Below are 21,741 nucleotides of genomic sequence, written 5' to 3' on the forward strand. Positions count from 1 at the left end.
CCTGGCTTTCAGAGAACTTCCTGGGTTCCAAGGGTCAGCCTGAGCAACATACGGAGAAAGATTCCTTCAAGATTGGTCATGTTCATTTGGGACTAGCCGAGTGTTGCAATGGGAATACGTGTGCCACAGCAAACGGTGTAAGGTTGAGACACAGAAGGGGAAGTTTTTAAAGGTGAGTAAGACGGATTACATAAGGTATTTTGGAACAGTGATCCTTGGCTACAGGATCAATCACAAGGGTTATGTCAGTCCAAGGTTAAACAGGTAGTTGTTGGGCATATGACTTTACAGAAGTGTGTGTGTGTGTAATTATAGCAATTCGAGTGTGTCCTTTGGGCAGGATTGTGGTTCTGACAGTCTTCTGGGTTACAGCTCTTGTTATCAGGCACACAGAGATCCTTCACAACCTCATAGATAGGGAGGGAGACAGATAAGTGATGGATATGCATATGATGGATAGATAGAGACAGAAGTAGATAGACTTACAGATGCTTGGATGCCTGGATGCTTGGATGGTTGGAGTTTGACAAAACTGGCTCCATTTTCCTCTTGACAGCTTTCACAAAATCAGTAAGGAATTCCAACACATTACCCAAGATGAAGAGATGGAGAAAGCACTATTGCTACAACTCCTTTTAGAAAAGACATAGGGTGTTCCCTTGGGAGGACTGCTCCCAGCAGCCAGTATGGGAGCCTTGCACGCACGGAGAAGAAAGAGGGAGAACACGGTGCTTGCAGTGTGCACAAGTGCAGGCTGAGAAGACCTGCCCTGGACCCCACAGTAGGAGGAGCTGTGGGTGCTGGCAGAGAGCCTGTTCCTCTGTCTTGGCCCCTGTGGAGCTGATATTCTCTGAATGCATGCAGGACAAATAGTCCAAGGTCATCTACTTGTAGTGAGGTCTACTTGGTCCAGCCCATGTCCTAGATGTATTTGGCCTTATTGCATTCAGGATGTATATAACAAAACATCACAGACTAGGTAGCTTATAAACAACAAAAATGCAGTTGTCATATTTCTAGAGGCTGGGAGCTCAAGACCACAGTGCTGGCCGACCCTGTGTGCAGTGAGGGCTTGTTGAATGGATTAGATGTGCTTGTACAGTCCTCGTGCAGGGGAGAAGGCAGAAGGGACAGAAATCAGGCTCCCTGGAGCCCCTTTATAAGGGCACGAATCCCATTCATGAGGGCTCCACCCTCATGCCATCATCACCTCCAAAGCCCTCAACTCTCAATATCCTCATTTGGGGGTTAAGTTCTAACATAAAGAATTTGGTGGAAGGGCCAGAGTTGTGGCGGAACAGGTTAAGCAGCCACTTAGGATGCTGGTAGCCCCTATCAGAGTAGCTGTTTGAGCCCTGGCTGCTCTACTTCTGATCCAGCTCCCTGAAAATGTGCCTGGGAAAGCAGCAGAAGACGGCTCATGTGCTTGGACCCCTGCCACCCACATGGGAGACCCTGGATGGAGTTCCAAGTTCCTCACCACTTTGGCCTGGCCCAGACGGGGTCATTGCAGCCAATTGGGGAGCAAACCAGCAGGTGGAAGATATCCTCTCTCTCTCTCTCTCTCTTTCAAATAAATAGATAAATATATAAATGAATATTTAAACAAGTAATTTGGTGGAGAGGGTAGCAGCATTCAGACCACGGAAGCCACTGTGTGCACACACAGAGGGTCTCCTGTTGCCATTAGCTCCCCCTCTTTAGTAGATAAAAGCTTGGATAAATCTCTTAGGTGTGGCTTTCTCTAAAGATCTACACGAATGCCCACTCTGGTCTGGCCACCCAATGGCCCTCCCCAAGGGAGTTACGTGACCAGTCTGGGGAGGTGTCTCACAGCCTTGGATTAAGCAAGCGATTTCCCTTCTCAGCCTTTTCGCCATACAGTCACAGACACATGGTTTCTGTGCGAATGCTGTAGAAAACAATTAGCTCATCCCTTCCACGCACTGCCTGGCCGTCGGGACCTGCCCGCACAAGTCCAGATCCAGCTGTGCTTCTCCTTTAGTTACAACACGACTCAGAGAAGCATCTATTCGAAAGGGCCTGGGGGCAGAGGAGAAGAGGGGGGGACAACAATTCCGTCTTTGTTTGACTTGGTTAAGAGGGACTTGTTTTTATAGAACCACATCGGGAACACAGCCAGGGAAGCTCAGAGGGGAAGCAGTGCCGATGCCTGTCCTTTGGGTTTGTCCTTTGGCTTTCTTACCCCTCAAACCCTCTAAACTCAGCCCAACCTGACACATTTCCGGCTGCATTCCTTTTCTTGTACTTGAAGAAAAATTTTTCTCTACGCACATCTTTTGTGTGGCTTTCCTATTCCTTAACCATCTTCTTAATTTCGGGGCCAACTTCCTCCCCAATCTATCCAATTATTCTTGGGCTTATTATCGCATGAATGTATCGACTCTCACCAAATTAGTCATTTCTGAGCTAGAGACAGGCACACACAGCGGGTCTCGGGGCATCGCCAGCAACCCTTCACCTCACACTTTGCTACATGATGCCGCTGCTTAGGGTAGGGATGGGGATCCCCAATAGGACGGATGTGAACCCAGATAAGAATATGACAATCATTTTATTGGCTCTCAGAGCAGAAGCCACAGCCGCGAAAATACAGGTGCACCTAGGAAGGATGCCGAGCAAGTGACTGTAAGCTGATGGTGACGGTAGGAATACAAGATCTGCGAGAACTGCTGGCTTAGTGTTCCCACACGGTGCAGTCCCTATTACCGCTTTGTAGCTGACGGCTGTGTGCTTCCTGAAGACTTCAGTGAGAAGCTTGAACGTGCCACATTATTCTGGGAGATAACAGGCACAAGTTGGCAGATGTATATGCAAAACAAATGATTTGCTGGTGTTTTAGGCCACTAAGGCTGGGATGTCCATTATGCAGTGTTAGCGGAACAGGTCCCTCTGTGAGGTTGGGGACATCTCCATGAGCTCCTTGCTCCGAGTGGCATGAACAACTGTGGTGTGACAGCAACCAGTACATAAAAGAAAGAGAGAGGACAGTCACCTGCTCCTTTCCTTCCTCCCTGCTTCTGTAGAAACACGCCACTCCAATCCCATGGGAACACTTCCAGCAACTCTCCAGAATGGATGGAAGATCGCATCCTAGGGTGGTTGGCAGGGGATGCCCATCTGGGTGCTGTAGCCTGGAAGAAGGTGCACATCTCCAGTGGGTGACAAGCTCCCCGCTTCCAGCGTGTCCTGGTTCTCCTGTGTGCTCACCGCGTGGGGAACCTGGTAGGACGATGCTAGGCCCTCATCCCCCTGTGTCTGGACTACTGCTCTGAAACGTGTTTCAGATCCTGCCAACCTCATAGACCCTGAGCACACTCTTGCTCATGAAGGAAGAATTATTCTCACTCGGCTTCTCGAATGGACTGTGTTTTCCAGAAGTGGCCCCGGCGATGAGTTCCCGTCCACATGTTCTCCTGCAACACAATGGTTGGATGCTGTCACTTTTCCACTTAACAGACGGGATGCTGTGCCACCGATGGGTGTAGCCCTTGGCTGGTCTGGCAGCTCTTGCATCATTTCTTGAAAGCCAAGCACCATGCAAGAAGAGTGGCTATCCTGAGAACACCAGGCCAAGACTAGCCCAGGCCTCATGGAGAGGATCTGAAAGATGAGGCTGTTACACGGGGAAGCAGGAAGTGAGTTGTGGCATAGAGCAACACCAGGTCACCTGACATGGGAAGGCAGAGCCGCCTTGAAACTGAATGTTCCAGCCCTGGCCAGGGGGAGCCCATTCCAGACCCACAAAAGCATGTTTCAAATCATTAAACGCGAGATTGCTTGTTACTCAGCAACAAATAACTGAAATAGGCCCCACTGTGTACACTGGATTTAGCCCAATCTCTACCTGCATTGCTACCTGGAAATCTACTGGGCTCTGTGTCCTGGGCGGTCCCCATGGCACTCCACTGGAAGTCTTCCAGGACAGTATGTCTTTCTTTTAATTTAGTTATCTTACTTATCTGGAAAGCAGATATTAGACACACACACACACACACATATCTCCCATCTCCAAGTTCCTGCCACTGCCAGAGCTGGGACCTGCGAAAGCCAGGAACCGGGAACCCAGTCCAGGTCTCCCACGTGGATGCCCAAGACCCAGCCGCTTGAGCCATACATGCTGCCTCCCAGGGTGTGCATTAGCAGGAAGCTGGAATCAGAAGAGGAGCAGGGACCGAAACCAGGGCACTCTGCTAAGGGCTGCAGGCCTACAAAGCAGCGTCTTAACCACTGCACCGAGTACCTGCCCCTGTTTGTCCTTATTTTATAACTAAAAATCCTGTGCTTTCTGAACTGAAGACGCAAGCCTGTGGCTTGACAACTGAAATGCAATCGAGAGGCAAGAGAGCTGAATATTTGAAATCAGCACTGCCCTGGAAGATATGAACTTATTGTGGTTATGCTTCATACTTGTCTTGAATAATTCATGTGTCTTTTTTACCCTTCATTTCTCTAATGTTTATGCTGATAATAAAAATATTTCCTTGATAGATGGGTGAGATTTGTGAGATAACTCACATAGTCATCCAAGTTCCTGGTGTGTTATAGAAGTGCTCCATATATATTAGCCTGTTACTATTTTTGTTACTGCTATCTCTTTGTATCCCTTCCATGGTGCCTTAAGCATGGAAAGTGGTCAAGTATTTGTTTATGGTAGTTAGAATGGTTTACTGGGTTTGGGGGACAGGTTAGTTTTATATGGCTGTGTTATACATTACCACAAGTGCAATGACTTCCAACAGCGCTCACGTGTGATCTCACAGTTCCATAGGTCAGAAATTCACGTGGACTCAGGTAGGATCTCGACTTAAGGTCTCACAGAAACCAAGGCTGGGCTGGGTTGAGCTCCCATCCAGATCTCGGAGGAAGAGTCTGCTTCTAAGCCTGTTGATGGCAGCATTTGGCTCTTTGCTATTGCATGACTGACCTGGCTGTCAGCCAGGGACCAAGTTCAACATCAAGAGGCCACTGGCAATTTTTGCCTTGTGAATCCCTGTCTCTGCATTTGGTGCATCAACACAAGAGTACTTCAAAAATCTCATAAGAAAAAGGAATTAAAAGAGAAGGTATTTGGTGCAAAAATATTTTGAAATCCACACGTACAAGGGGTCTTCAGACTGCATGGATTAAAATTGATTTTGCACCAAAATAAATTTACCTTTTATTTTCCATACGCTTTTTGATGTATCCTTATACTATGCATACTTGGAATCTCCGACTTCCTCTTCTGCTACAAGTCAAATAAAACTCCACTTTATAGGGCTCGTGTGATTAGCTTAACATCAACCAGTTGGCGGTTTGATTGCAACAGCCAAATCCCTAACCTGATCACGAGAGAACACTGGGGCAGAGATCATGCGGGCCTCTGCACATGGCTCTTCACCACAATCCAAGCTCTGATCTATGTCATTCTCATTCCTCACCTACAAACCACAACCACCCTCTCCCAGGGTTTCCAATGATGTCACCCCATTGCCACAGAAACTGAAGCATCAGTCAAAAGTCTAGGACACATCAGCTTCTCCTCGCATTCAGGTGTGGCTAGAGTTCCTGAGCACAGTCAGAGGTGCAGCTCCTGGTACAGCTCTTCACCGGGGGACCTGTGAGACTAGAGACCAGGTGTGTGTTCCCCAGAAAGCAGAGAAATGAAAAGCACAGAGGAGAAATCTGTCCAAGCAGTTCTGAAACCCAATCAGGCAAAGCCCAGTAGGTCTGAGGACCTGGGGATCTGCATCTCTCACAGTCCATGGCTACCATCTCTACCCTCTGAGCGTGTTGTGTCCGAGTCTCCCCTAAAGAGCACCTGCACGCTGCTGAGTGACTTTGTCAGTCTAATTCTTGCCACTCTGTTCTGCTGTCACCACCCCTTGCCAGTGTGAGATGTGTTCTGAGTCTCCCAGGGAATGGATGCCTAAAACCACACAACGTACCAAACCCGAGGTATACCACGCTTTCCCCACATGTTCATAACTATGCTAGAGTTGGACTTATAAATTAGGCACCATGAGAGACTAACAACAGTAGCTAATAATAAAAGGCAGCAATTATGATGACACAGCACAATGAAAGGCCTGAGAATCTGGTCTCTCTGACAAAACACCTTACTCACTTTCACCTTTTCACAGAAGGGAAGCAGTGGTGGTTTCTCTCTGCCTTCCCCAAATTGTCAGCATCGCTACCCTTGTGCTTCGAGGCCATTATTAAGTACAGACTGGGACACAACACTGTGATACCACAGCAGCTGATCTGTTAGCCAAGACGGCTATTAAGTGACTACCGCAGGTATGTTGGGTCAAGGGCTGATTCTCACCCCCCGCAGGTTTGGGATGGACATTGCAAGATTTTGTCACACTACTCAGAGCAATATGCAATGGGAAACTCATGAGTTGTTTATTTCTGGAATTTTCCACCTAATATTTTTGGATTGCGGCTGATCTATTGAAACCACAGAAAGGGAAACTATGGATGAGGGAGGGGTCTTGTGTCTACATTCCATTTAGTCCAAGCTGGCAGTGTTTCTGCTAATTTTTTTTAAAAGAAACTTGTGTACCTTTATTTTAAAAAAGATTCATTCATTTATTTGAAAGGCAGAATTACAGAGAGGCAGACACAGACACAGAGAGAGGTCTTCCATCCGCTGGTTCACTCCCCAGATGGCTGAAACAGCCGGAGCTACACGGATCCGAAGCCAGCAGCCAGGAGCTTTTTCCAGGTCTTCCACGCAGGTGCAGGGGCCCAAGGACTTGGGCCATCTTCCACTGCTTTCCCAGGCCATAGCAGAGAGCTGGATTGGAAGTGGGGCAGCTGAGACTCGAACTGGCATCCATATAGGATACCAGCCACTGCAGGCAGCAGCTTTACCTGCTACACCATGGCGCTGGCCCCAACTTGCACATCTTAATTGCATTTTCACTGGGTTTCACACAAATAGGCAGAAGGTGCACACACAAATCTTTTCCTGTTAATCCCTTCTCTAGCTCTGGGTTTCTACTGACAGATCTGAAGGGCAGTGTTCTTAAGCTTCTCAGAGGGCCTCCAATTTGATCGAGATAATCTACAACAATACTCTTAATCTCTTGGACACAGCTGAATATACCAGAATTTTGAGCTTGTCAAGGTTTCAGCAAAGAGTTGTATAGTCATATCCCCAGCCTTTTCTCCAGGCTAGACTTCTGGCTTCTAGGAGATTTGCCGTTTGGAGAGGAACAGAACTTTCAGTAGGTCCTTGTCCTTTCAACAACAATAATAATTCCTTCTATTTAACTCTCTTCTATCACATACTATTGTAAGTACCAAGAAGAAATCAGAGTCAGATTTGTGTAGGGGATTGAACCACCAACCACAGCTCTGATGGCCCTTATGGAAACTGATTGAAGTCCTGCCTGCTCCACTTCCTGTCCAGCTCCCTATTCACATGCCCGGGAAAGCAGAAGAAGATGACCCAAGTGCTTGGGTCCTGCCACCCACATGGGAGACCCGGGTGGAGTTCCCGACTCCTGGACCAGCCAGCCCTGACCGTTGTGTCCATTTGGAAAATGAACCAGTAGATGAAAGATATTATGTGTGTGTGTGTAACTGTGCCTTTCAAATAAATAAATGAAGAAGAAGGAGGAGGAGAAGAAGAAGGGGAAGAAGAAGAGGAGAAAGAAGAAGAGGAGAAAGAAACAACTAAGCATCAACGCCTCCAAATCCTTGCTTGGAAATTTCCTAAGCTATATCAATATATAGGTTTGTTGCCTATGAACTCTGCTCTGTATGTATCTATAGGGCACAGAGTCACTGGGCTATTTGCAATTCTATAATGGGGATTTCCCTTCCACAGATTTCCAATGGCGTGTTCTTCTCTTCTTCCCTTGCCCTCAGTGGTAGAAGGAACCTTGCAGCTCGGGTTTGAACTCACAGTTCAAAATGAGTAGGCTTGCTCTAAGGTGACTCAGGATTTGTCAGTAACACTCTTCACTTACTTCTGAGACATTAGTGGCAACATTTTCAACATCCTTATCTCAGTCAGCTCAACAGACTGCTAGGGTCCTTCCCAACCCAGCTGAATCCAGACTCTCTTCTTAGTGAGTCTGTGTCCAAATTCAGACTGGCCTTGCTTTGCATTTCTTCACACAGGTGCCACAGCCTTAGGATCATTTAGCAGATGGGAGGGCCCTTCCAAAATTGAAGCTTACAGAATGCAATCAAGAGTCAACCGTGCAAGCAGGCCTTTCTAAACAGAGCAGTCTGAGGCCTGCACGACTGTCAATGTGTATAGATGTGTAATTCAGGGATTTGAGGTCTCCAGTTTCTTTGCATCTGTTCATGAGAGATATCTTTGAAAACTTCATGGAAAATGCATATCACAAAAACTATGGGTGGATTTCAATTGTTTTCTCCCGAAATAAACTCATCTTTCAATTCAATTTTTTCTACAAACTTTTTGAACCACCTATTTCCATTTTAAGACTCCCATTCCTTTCCAATCAGTGCTCCAACTTTAACAAGAGAGGTCATGTAAGATTGGAATCCATTTTTCACTACAGTTTGCCCATTGTGGGATAAGATGCTGGGTTTGGTTGGTTGTTACAACAGCCGAGGGGTGCTCCTGGCATTTGGTAGGAACTAAATAGGAATGCTAGACATAGCACAAAATAACAAAAATTGTCCTCAGCTCATATGACTTTTGAATGTTAATTTGGATTTTCATACAGACAGGAGAAACCTGTCTATAATTATCTGTACCTATAATCTAACTCTCTACAGGTAAACACAAGCGATATTTCTACACAGAGTTAAAAGTACACTGACATCTCCAAGACTGTATCTATTGTGTAAATTAAGACGAGCTTGTGCACTGTTTTGTTTGGGCCTTTACCAAGAGTGGTTCATCACTTCAGAAAATCCTATTCTTGATGACAAAGCCACTTGTTGGTGCTTGAGTCACAAAAATAACCACTTGTATCACCAGCCTGTGTTTGTGCCCAAGGCATTCAGAATGACTGTGTATGTGTGCATGTGTGTGTGCATTATTTCAGAGTCAAATACAGAGAAAATTTTCATTTGAATATTGACTTCCTTCTCTCAACTCCAAACTTATTTGTTATAAATATGATCATTTATGGATATACCTCAGGCCAAGCTCACCCACAGAGGAGGCCTACAATGTGTGGAGTTAGTTTCTTGAGTGTTGACATCCTTGAAGAAGTATCGCCTACCAAATCCCAACCATGAGCAAGCATTTTGTTCACAGGCATCCAAGTGCGAATCCCAAGGAAGGCCTTGAAGGAAGAGAAGTTTGAGATAATAAAATGCAAGTGTTTGCAAAGACATGGAGACCATGTGATTCTACATGAAGTTCACATCCAGAAGAATCCATATTGCACAATATCAGAGATGCAGCTCTGAAAGCAATAAAATAATAAAAATAAAAGTTTCAATTATCAACTTCCTTAAATGTGACCAAAAGTCACTTGACTGGATCAAAGATGACAACCCTAATGTAGAATATGAAGATTCTCCACTTTAACAAGGGCAAAGGCAAACAGGCCAACTCATTCTTGAGTCTCAGCGTTTCATCCTGCGATAGGCCCTTCTCTTCACCCCAGCCCCAAAACCTGGCCCAAATGCGCTCTATGGAAAAACAACACATGGATTTCAAAAACTTTTGAATAAACATTTTCATTCCATTTTCCAAGAATTTTTGAAATACCATTGTGTATGTATATCACAAGTCTAGCTCACTGTATTCCCTGTGGAATTCATCACAGAATGGGGGGAGCATAAGCAATGTCGATTTAGGGATAGATGCTCAGTGCAGAGGGTAAGTCACTAGTAAGATGCCTGCATCATACATTGGAATGCTTGGTTCGAGCCTCAGTCCCTCCACTTCTAAACCCAGCTTCTTGTCAAAGTGCTCCGTGAGAAGCATGTGCTTGGGTCCACGTCACCTACTTGGAGGACTGGGATTGAGCTCTGGGCTCCTGCTTTCAACTGACTCAGCCCCAGATGTTTGGGGGGCATTTGAGGGGTTAGGGTTAGTAGAAAGAAGAGCTCTCTTTCTCTGCCTTTCAAATAAAAAAAAATTAATGTATGTGTTTCTAAAGGAGGAAATTGGAGGTAGCACTGAAGATCAATGTTGGACAGTTTCTGAGGCTCACCACACAAGGCTGAGGGCCTCACACCTGTCCTGGTGATGGGATGCTGTCTAGCAGCCCCCTGCCCCCCACTCCCCGAGTCGTCAGCCTCACACAGTCATCCCTGACCACCTCTCAAAATTCAGACAGGGAGGGGCGGGGGGCTCATCTCAGCCCCAGGAGTCAGGAGCATCTGCCAGGGGACTTGATGTGTAGTCTGCGCTGGCACCTGGTTTAGACTGGGACATCACACACACCTTTCCCGGTGGCCCAGGGTTCCTCACAACAGGGTGGCAGGGATCCCATGCTGAGTGTCTGAGAAAGCCAGTGTGCTCCAAGCTTCACAAGTCCCCAGCGCGTCTACGTTCCAGGGGTCCAGGAAGTTCTAGGGCTCTCTTGGGTGTGGCTGGCAGGACAGCTTCACCTCCTTGGACAGGAGGCCAGCACTCCATGCTGAGAACTTGCAAGATGGGATACATACTGATATGACCCTCTTTGCAAAATACAGTCTTCCCCAGCCCCAAGCAAGGGCTTTGGGCAAACAGGTGGCCAGAAAGATGTGGGAAAATTATGTAAATTTAAAAAGCAAGAAGGAGCTGGTGTTGTAGCACAGCAGGGTAAGCAGCCCCATTACTCTGACATCCCATATGAGCACTGGTTCAAGTCCCGGCTCCTCCATTTCTGACCCAGCTTCCTGCTAATGGACCTGGCAAAGCAGTGGGAGATGACCCAAGTGCAAGGGCACTGCCACCTGTGTGGGAGACCCGGATGCACCTCCAGGCTCCTGGCTTTGGCCTGATCCAGCCCTGGCCATTGCAGCCATTTGGGGAATGAAGCAGTAGATGGAAGATCTCTCTCTCTCTCTCTGTCTCTTTCTCTCTCTCTGTAGTTCTGCCTTTCAAATACATAAGTAAATAAATCTTTTTGTAAGAGGGTACATGAAACTAGAGCAAACACAATGATGAATATTCCAGGAATCACAGTGAATCAAAATCACTAAGAATCTGTGATAAACATTTGATGTTTATCTTGAACAACAACAATAAAACAGTTTCCAGAATTCCTTCAAGACTGACATCACATGTATTGTTTTGGGCAGAATTCAACTTTCTTTTGGCAATTTCCCCCTGGTGTGTTTCAAAAACAATCACATTTGCCTTCTGATATTTCAGAGTGTGAAGAAGAGTCAGCAACTCTTACTGTGTGTGTGTGTTTTTGTGTGCACGTGTGCGAGCAGAGCAGAAACAAGCACACGAATAAAGCTGTTCCGTTGTCCAGTTAGTGCTTGAAGTGTGAATGGTTTACCTTACTGGGCACCCTAGCCGGGAGTAACCAAGCCGATGTCCTCCCATTCCAAGACTTTTCTCCCTGTAGAACGAATATAAGGCCCCCAAACTCTGCTGGGTAACCAAGTTCAGTGTCTGTGGCTTCATAGAAAACTGAAGTTCTCTAGGGATGAACATTTGGCACAGTGGTTAAAATACCATTTGGGATTCCCACATCCCATATCAGAGTGCCCGGGTTCAGGTCCTAACTCTGCTCCTGTTTCTAGCTTCCTGCTAATACACCCCTTGGGAGGTGCAAATAATGACTCCAGTATTCGGGTCCCTGTTACCCACATGTGAGTTCTGGGCTCCTGGTGGCCCAGGGATAGCTGTTGTAAGCATTTAGGGACTGAACCAGCAGTTGAAAGATTCTCTCTCTCTCTCTCTCTGTCTCTGCCTTTCAAATAAATAGAAAATAAGTAAATAAAAAAAATCTTAAAAGAAGAAAGCTCAAGTCTCCTAGTTACAGAAGGAACACACTTCCGCTGGCCATGCCCCATGAAATGGTGCAGCCTGGACCAACACATTTTCCTCCACCAAAATCCAACAGGGAACATTAGCCTTTGGAAGTTGCTCAGTACCCAGTCAGCACTCAATAATTGCTTGTGAATCGGAGAATGAAACAGCCAACACACCTAGTATCTATTCGCCTTTCTGGGCAGCAGAACACAGGGCTGGAGCAGCTCCAGATGGCGGGAGCCTGCGCCTGCCAACAAGTCTTGGCGTGTGACACTCAGCGACTGTGTGCTTTCTACACAACACAGCTCCCCTCGGCGCCAGAGCACAACCGAGAAGCCAAACAACTGCATTTTCAGATCCTTTGAACTCAACAAAAACTTCATCCTCCAAATAGCCAGGTTCCTGTTTACCACCGTGAGCTCGTGCTATCTGCGACCTGGAAGCAAGGATTGCAACAGCGGCTCTGCAGGAGGAGCCCAGTAATTGAGTCTTCAGAGGCCAAGCGCCTGCGGTGACATTTTACCTGCAGGGCACTCAGCACAGTCAGCGTATTTCATGTTGATTCCGTTCTCATTGCCTTTCTGGCTTTCTCTGAAAGTTTCATAGGAAAACGTAGCATTTCACCAGCCAGGATGCCTTTGCCAGCAACAGGAGAGAAACGGTCACAGATCATTCATACCCTCAGTGGTTTGTGTCAGGTGCAGCTTTTCCTACTTCTTTTTCGGCTTCTTCCATTATGCTTTCTTTAAAAAATATACACTTATTTTATGTATTTGAAAGGCAGAATGACAGAGAGAGAGAGACAGAGAGATGGAGAGACAGAGAAAGAGATCTTCCATCTGCCAGTTCACTCCCCAAATGGCTGCAACAGACAGGGCTGGGCCAGGCCAAAGCCAGGAGCCAAGAGCTCCATCCAGGTCTCCTAGGTAGGTGGCAGGGGCCCAGGTTCTCAGGTGATCTGCTGCTGCTGTCCCGGGCGCAACAGCACAGAGCTGGATGGAAAGCAGAGCTCTGCTATGGGATGCTGGGATCGCAGGTGGCAGCTTCATCCGCTGCGCCACAGGGCTGGCCCCCATTTATGTTTTCAAGGTTCCCCGGACCCCCTTTCTGTTTCTCAGGGAAAGGCCTTCACACTGCAGCTCTAGTTGTGTGTGATGCAGAAGCAGCCCCGGGGCAGACAATCACCACCAGCCACTCTTCTGTGTGAGCCACCTGCCACCCCCCACCCCCCATCCAAAGCCATTCGGGCTCACTTCCTCTTCTTTCTGGAAAACCTGGTCAATGGCCACTTGGACAAGAACAGAAATCTCTCTGCTGAAATTATTACAGATCTTCTTCCCAAGGCAGCACATGGTACGTTGCTACCATGATGTTTTCCAAGTACCAGTTTGCGATATCATATTCCGTAGAGTACCTAAACACTGCTGGAGACACCTGTATGCCCTATTGAGGAGTCTGGGCTAAGGCCCAGCTCTGCTCCCAGTCCCAGCTTCCTGCTATTGTGCATCCTGAGAGGCAGCAGTGAGGTCTCGAGTACTGGGTCTGTGCCACACTGAGCTCCTGGCTTCCGGCTGCTGTCTGGCCCGTTCCTGGCCATTGTAGGCATTTAGGGAGTGAACCGGGGATAGGACATATCTCTGTCTCTGTCTGTCTCTCTCTCTCTCTCTTTCAAATAAATTAGATTTTATGTGACCATAATAAGGACTAATCTGGCATCTCTGTTTCCACAGATTTGTCTTTTTTCTTCCTTTACCTTTGATGAATTTGTTCATTTCTCCCTGAGATGTGAAGGAATGGGAGGGGAGAGGGGAGAACAAGTGAGGAGGGGAGAAACTCAAAGAAATCTAGACTCTGAAACTGTAATTCATATTTTTGCAAAATAATCTAATAAGCAGATCCTACAGCCTCAGAAGGCTCCCGATCTGTTTCCCAGAGAAGTGAAAGCAAGTGTGGAGGGAGAGAGGCAGCCCAGAGGGGCACCAGTGCTTTGACTGAGGCTGGGGGGCACCCGTGGGCTGTCTCGGGAGCTGCAGGGAGATACGCCCGGGCTCTGCTGTGGAGCCCAACCCGAGCCCCACCCCAGGCTAAACTCAGAAGTCCACGTCAGATCACCTTAATTGCCCGCGTGACAGCAGCCACGATGTTATCGGGCCCTAATTGACTTCCAGGTGTCACCCTCAGCTCTTTGCTGACTGCAGCCAGCGTTCCTCCCAGGCTGCGGAGAGCCTGACCAAGCACAGCCAGCCTACCATCCAGCTGACCTCATGGGGAAGCCGAGTTGCACAACTCATCGCTGCCGTTCATCCGCCTCCACGCGTGCCCTACCCCACAGGCACAGGGCAGGGCTCACACCAAGCCCTGAGGAAGGCCTCTCTCCAGCCATCTTTCTCCCCTGTGAAATCAGGAAGTCCCACCACGGCACAGCCACACTAGCCGGGGGCCTGAGTTTCCGAGTGGGCGGGAGCTATGTCCAACGGTGTTTGCACTCAAATCAGTCTCGGGAGAATTTTTTCACCTACCCTCGTATGAGATAGATCAGTCTTTGCCATTTAGTTTATTATATTTAATAAGCGATGTCTTTAGCATAGTCTTTGTCTCTGATTTATGCACGTTGTATATACACATGTATATTATAAAGTAACCAATGATTGACATATGTGAAAATTCTTGGTTTCTTTAAAGTTTTAAAAAACTTACTTCTAATTTGTGAGGCAGAGAGTCATAGAGAGACACACAGACAGACAGACAGAGAGCTCCCCCACGCAGGCTCATTCCCCAAATGCCTGCCATGGTGGGGACTCGGCTGGGATTGGAACTCAATCCAGGCCTGCCACATGGCCAGCAGGAACCCCGCCGCCTGAGCCAAGACCTCCGCCTCCCAGAAAGCTGGGGCCAGCAGTCCTAGGCAGGAACCAAACCTAAGCACTCTGTTATAGGATGGGGCCGGCCCAACCAGCACCTTAACCCCTAGGCCAAACCCCCACTCCTGCAGTTTTGTTTAAATGCCAGTAACCGGGGCACAGACTTGAGGCATGCAGGATTCAAGACTTAGTTTGGGAACCAAAGTAATTCCAGGTACTTAGCTGAAAAAAGGCTTAAGATTGGAATTCAGTGTGTAAAATGTTGTCGAAGGAATTGAGACCCGAATCCTTTGAATGAATCTGGAACAATAAGAATTGCTGCCTCTGGGGGTCAGCACCGTGGCTCACTTGGTTAATCCTCCGCCTGCAGTGCTGGCATCCCATATGGGCGCCGGTTCTAGTCCCGGTTGCCCCTCTTCCAGTCCAGCTCTCTGCTGTGGCCGGGGAGGGCAGTGGAGGATGGCCCAAGTGCTTGGGCCCTGCACCCCATGGGAGACCAGGAGGAAGCACCCGGCTCCTGGCTTTGGATCTGTGCAATGCTGGCCGTGGCGGCCATTTGGGGAGTGAACCAACAGAAGGAAGACCTCTCTCTGTCTCTCTCTCTCTAAGTCTGACAAATAAAAATTAAAAAAATAAAAAATAAAAAATGAAAAAAAGAATTGCTGCCTCTGGGATCATCACTGAACCAGGCCAGGCTAACATCCCAACACATCAGGAAGTGAAATGACCAAAGCTAGGAAATCAGAGATGAACATTGGGAAAGCTCCTGGAGAAATCTATGCCTCTCCTGAGCCACCAATGAAACACAGAAGCTGCAGAAAGGAACCGGGACTGGTGCCTGTCTCACCAATCCTGCTCTTTGGGGCTCCTAGAGTCTTTGGAACAACTACCTAACACTTCCATCATGGTGCCGGTGCAGCCATAGATGTTACCTGAATGGTTGAGTATTCTGTGCTGCTGTCTACAAACAGGTAACTGGCCAGAATTGGTTCATGGGCCAGTTTGCCAGTGCTTACTCTAGTGAATCTTAATGGAACCTAACTTACCTCCAGAATCTTAGCTGCAAGGGAGTCTGCACAATGTAGCTTTTGCTTTTCTAATTAAATGACCCTGCACCCATGGGGAATGTGACATTACTGCTCGGGAAAGCCTATTGCTTGTACTGCTATCTGGTTTAGCAACCACAGAAGAAGCATTAGCCAGAAATATAGGTGCATGCTGGGTGACAAGGACCGTGGCTCCAGTAAAGAGGCCGCCTTTAGAAGTATACCAGTAGTCATAGTCACATACAGTTGCAGTTACAATAATTTACTCTCATTCTCCAAAAACCATCTGCACTCTGCATGGAGAGGAGATGGAGTCACCTCCTCTGCACCTCCCAGGCCTTCGGTGGTGGCACCAATTTTACAGTCACGCTGAGCTGATTTTGATGTTACAGGGAGCAATAGTCTCAAGGATTTCTAATTGACTGTTTCAATCAGCAGGGTGTTCTCTCATCAGTAAGGCAGTCAAAGCATTTCTTCTTTTAAAATTTATTTATTTGAGAGGGAGAGGGAGGGAAGGAGGGAGGGAGTTAGGGAGGGAGTTAGGGAGAGAGAGAAGGAGAGAGAGAGAGAGAGAGAGAGAGAGGGAGAGAGAGAGAGAGAGAGAGAGAGAGAGAGAGAGAGATCTTCCTATCTGCTGTATCACTCCTCCAAATGCCCACAACAGCCAGAGCTGTTCTGGGACCCAAGCCCTGGGAACTAGGATCATAACTCGGGTCTCCCACAAGGGGCAAGGGCCCGGTTTCAACCACTGCCTCCCAAGGTCTGCATTAGCAAGAAGTGGGAGTCAGAAACTGGAGCCAGGAATCAAACTCAGGCACTCAGATGAGGACGAAGGCATTCTATGCTACGGCTCAACCCCTACCAAATGCCCAACTAATTCAAATGTACACTTGGGAACCAGGAAAATAACCACAGTATGTGGGTTTTCTGGAGCCTCTTGGCCCCCTGGAATCTGTCAGTGAGCTTCTCTATCTATACAGATCACTTAAAAAAATAAAAAGCATATTTAGTTTAAGACCGTGCTTGCCTGTCGGGCAAAAACTCCTGCCCAGGTATTCCCACCTGAGAAGCTGCTCCAAGCGCAGGTGTCAGGGAGCTGCCGCCCCTCAGAGACCTGTGGGTGTCTCTCAGCCCTGGATCTCTGTTGTGGGGAAATTATCCACAGACCTTCATCCCCCCAGCCCTTCTTCTGTCTTTTCTCCTCCCCTCTCTTCCTCCCGCTTTTGTTCTTTGCCAAATTAAACTGAATCCTACTACAAGTTCTAAGTCATCTTCTAGAAACATTGAAACACTTTAATTTCAGCTATATTCCCCTTAAAAAACCTTCAAATTCATCTGGTCTGGCCATGCCAAGGCAATCACAGGCAGGACTCGAAATTCAATAAATCTATAGCAGGCTAAATTTTAAGTGGATGCTTTTTATGGCCCACAAATGATGTTATAAATATCCAAACAGGGGCCGGTGCTATTGCATAGTGGGTTAAGTCACAGTATGCAGTGCTGGCATCCCATATGGGCATTGGTTAAGAGTCCTGGCTGCTCCACTTCTGCTCCAGCTCCCTGCTAATGTGCCTGAGAGGGTAGCAGAGGATGGTCCAAGTGTTTGGGTCCCTATACCCACGTGGGAGGCTTAGATAAGGCTTCTGGTTCCTGGCTTTGGCTTGGCCCAGACCTAGTCATTGGAACCATTTGAGGAGAGAATAAAAGGATGGAAGATCTCTCCTTTTCTCTGTAATTTTGACTTTCAAATAAATAACTAAACCTTTTTTTAAAAAATGTGGTTAGCCAAGGACTGAAGTTTTAAATAAGTAAATAGCAAAAAAAAAAAAAATATTCTCCACCCTTGACTTAGAGCATCCCAAAACCCTGCAGTTAGAAAAAACCTGTTCGTGGCGGACAGTATAACGTGTGGTGAGCTGTCACTCATCGGTTGCCCCGGGATGCAGTCAGACCCTCCCTCCTGCCATGGCCATTTCCTCTGAACTCAGAGGACTCTCGGATGGGCAGCCACACCTCTGCTCCAAGGCAGTCCACTTGGCTGCATGTCTATGAGGACATGTAGGCTGGGGTGCAGAAGACGCTTTGGAATTACACAGAGAGATGAGAGATGCCGCAGTGCAATGGGGGCAGGCTAGGCTAGTCCAAGTCCTCCCCACGAGAGCAGGCAGAACGTATTTTGTCTGCCAAGGGCCATTCGGCTGTCTAGTTATTTGCAACTTTAGCCTTCTGCATCTGATGTCCAGGGCAAAGCAAAGGGCAGGACAGCCTCATTAACTCCCACACTAGGCTGGGACCAAGAAGGGCTAGGGAGGGAGGGAGACCTAATTGTTAATAGTCTGTTGTGGGCACCAAACCCCAGCTTCAGATCATTTTGTGGAACTGGATGACGCTGACCCCAAGTTGCTCAGGCCCCAGCGGCCAGTGAGGAGCCGACACCCTAAATCCTTCCTGGAGGTCGACAATGAAGATTAGGTCTCAAATGATTTCCACTCTCTTTCATATACAGCATCTGACCCTCAGAAATAACTGTTCATGCAAACCAAGAAAGGCAAGGAGAAAATAGGATCCATGTCGAATCATCAACTCATCCGCCTTAACTGTATACAGTTGCTTAAAGAGAGAAAATGGAGCAAATGCTGAGGAATTCTCCCTCAAAATGCTTTTTTTAGGCTGGCGCCGTGGCTCAATAAGCTAATCTTCTGCCTGTGGTGCCGGCACCCCAGGTTCTAGTCCCGGTCAGGGCGCCGGATTCTGTCCCGGTTGCTCCTCTTCCAGTCCAGCTCTCTGCTGTGGCCAGGGAGTGCAGTGGAGGATGGCCCAAGTGCTTGGGCCCTGCACCCCATGGGAGACCAGGAGGAAGCACCTGGCTCCTGGCTTCGGATCAGCACAGTGTGCCAGCCATAGTGGCCATTTTGGGGGGTGAACCAACAGAGGGAAGACCTTTCTCTCTGTCTCTCTCTCTCACTGTCCAACTCTGCCTGTCAAAAAAAATGCTTTTTTTACAGCCAGACTTTAAATCAGTGGAAATATTTAATCATATATCCCAAAGAAAGAGAACAGTACGAAGCGCCCTTGTGTATAAATTACCTATCCTCAACAAATTATATACACATTTTGCAGGAACATTTTTAAGACAAATCCCAGACAGGGATCATTTTAGCCCCAAGGCTTCAGTTTATAGTCCTAACAACTTCACCATTATACCATTGTAACAGCCAACAAAATTCACAACCATTTCTCAATAGAATTTTAAACCCAGTTTGAATCAAAATGTTTAGACAGATTAAAGAAGAGATTGAAAGTCTTATAGCAGGGGGCCGGCGCTGTGGCACAGCGGCTAAAGCCACCACCTGAGCACTGATTCTAGGCCCAGCTGCTCCACTTCCAATCCAGCTCTCTGCAATGGCCTAGGAAGACAGTGAGAGATGGCCCAAGTGCTTGGGCCCCTGCACCCACGTGGGGGACCCGGAGGAAACTCCAGGCTCCTGGTTTCGGATCAGCACAGCTCCAGTCGTTGTGGCCAACTGGGGAGTGAACAAAGCGGATGGAAGACCTCTTTCTCTCTCTCTCTCTCCCTCTCCTTCTCTCTCTGTGTAACACTGACTTTCAAATAAATAAATAAATCTTTAAAAAAAGAGGAAAGTGTTAGCAGAACACCAGAAACTTTTAAAGAAAAGCAACAGAAATTCTACCACTGAAAAATACAGTTATTGCTATGAAAGCACTACCAATGGGCTAAACAGCAGAGCAGACACAGCTAAGGGGAAAGTCTGTGAATAGGAATATGGAGTCAAGGGAAATGTTCTAAGTAAAGCACAAAGAGACGAGCATATGGGAAACACAGAAGAAGGAATAAGCGACAAGGGAATGTCAGTTCGGGTCCAGAGCTAACAGAGGCAGACAGGAACAGCAGCGACGTTGAGAGATGCAGGAGGAGTTCTTGCAGCTGCTGAAAGACACATTGCTGAACATAGTTCACCACACTCATCAACCCCTGTGAGCAGAAATCCCAAGCTGCTGCCCTCTCTGCTCCATGAACCACTGCCTGTCTTGGCCTTACTCCTGTCCCTCCTTATTCAAGGGAGCCAGTTGATCACCATTCAATTAATCCAGGAAATAATAATGAAATGATAGCTGGAAATTTCCCCTGGGTTTGGAAATAAGAAATAAACAAAATAACTCAAGGCTCAAAGAAGACATCACAGTAGGAATTAGAAATTACTTTAAACCTGTTAATGAAAGTAATTAACAATGGTGAGATGTAAAGGTGCCTAGAAGGAAATTCAAAAACTTAAACACATAGAATGCACACACTAAATATCAGTGGCTTAAGCTCCCTTCTAAAGAACTTTGAATAAGAACACCACATTAAATTTTGTTTTAAAGATTTATTTATTTATTCTGAAAGAGTTACAGAGAGCGAGAGAAAGAGAGAGATCTTCAACCTGCTGGTTCACTCCCCAGGTGGTTGCAACAGTCAGGACAGCCAGCCCCAAACTGGCTCCATCCAGGTCTCCCATGTGGGTGGCAGGGGTTTAAACACTTGAGCTGCTTTTCCCAGGCCATTAGCTGGGAGCTAGATAGGAAATGGAGCAGCCAGGACATGAACCAGCGCCTGTAATGAATGCCAGCACCATAGGCAGTGGCTTTCCCCACCACAACACCAGCCCCTAAAGACAAAGTTGAAGGAAGAAATAAAAAGAAAGGAGCAGAAAATATTATAGAAAATAAAGCTTGATATAAACGTTCAATAAATCTTTGAAAGAATCAGCTCTTCAAATGACCAGGGCTAAGGAATAAACACAAATTATAAGAATCAAGACAGGGGCCGGCGCCGCAGCTCAATAGGCTAATCTTCCGCCTTTTGGCGCCGGCACACCGGGTTCTCGTCCAGGTCGGGGCGCCGGATTCTGTCCCGGTTGCCCCTCTTCCAGTCTAGCTCTCTGCTGTGGCCTGGGAAGGCAGTGGAGGATGGCCCAAGTGCTTGGGCCCTGCACCTGCATGGGAGACCAGGAGAAGCACCTGGCTCCCGGCTTCGGATCAGCGCCGTGTACCGGACACAGCGTGCCTGCCGCGGCGGCTATTGGAGGGTGAACCAACAGCAAAGGAAGACCTTTCTCTCTGTCTCTCTCACTGTCCACTCTGCCTGTCAAAAATAAATATATATATATATATATATAAAGAATCAAGACAGGAAAAGATGAGGGAGTCCATCACTATCGATTCTGGAGGTATGAACAAGAGGGAAGAGGATCATTACAATGCAGAACTCCATATTCTAGAGCTTAAGAGAAAAGTCGGCAAACTTCCAGGAAAATCCTTGGATAATCCCGGCACTATTAACATCGTAACTGAAACTCTTCCTTTAACGTAGCTCCAGACCCAGTGTTCTGTGAAAAAGCAACAGCAACCTTACAGCATATGCTCCAGAGAACGGGAAACAATGACTTGCTCATGAAGCCTGATGCCAACACCCAACAAGGCCATTACAAAAAAAAGGAAAAGTACAGGTTGGTTTCTCCAGTACAAACACAGACGTGAAGACTCCTTTTCAAACGTAAGCCAGTGTGATTGCAAGAGGTGGGAGAGCTTCCTGAACCAAGTGGCAGCATTCTCCTGTTGTGGAGGTGTGTTTCCGAGGTGAGCTTTGGCTACTTGGTTACAAGAGCTCAGAGAGCCCTAAGACCTAGATCGCCTCCCAAAGCCATTCACCTGTTTCCAGTTCCCTTGTATGCACTGGGAAGGTCCCTTGCATGCACCAGTGAACCCACACCTGCACAACCCCCGCCAAGGTGGCTGCTCTTGCCAAGTGGCCTGCACAGACCTGTGGCTTCTTTGTTCTGTCCTGCCCTTTCTGCTTATCGACACCGTGCTTTTCACATCAGCTTCTAGTCCACAGAACCTAACGTAG

Source organism: Oryctolagus cuniculus, chromosome 1 (genome assembly GCF_051225735.1).
Source record: "Oryctolagus cuniculus isolate XC-2025 breed Fujian yellow rabbit chromosome 1, ASM5122573v1, whole genome shotgun sequence".
Lineage (NCBI taxonomy): Eukaryota > Metazoa > Chordata > Mammalia > Lagomorpha > Leporidae > Oryctolagus > Oryctolagus cuniculus.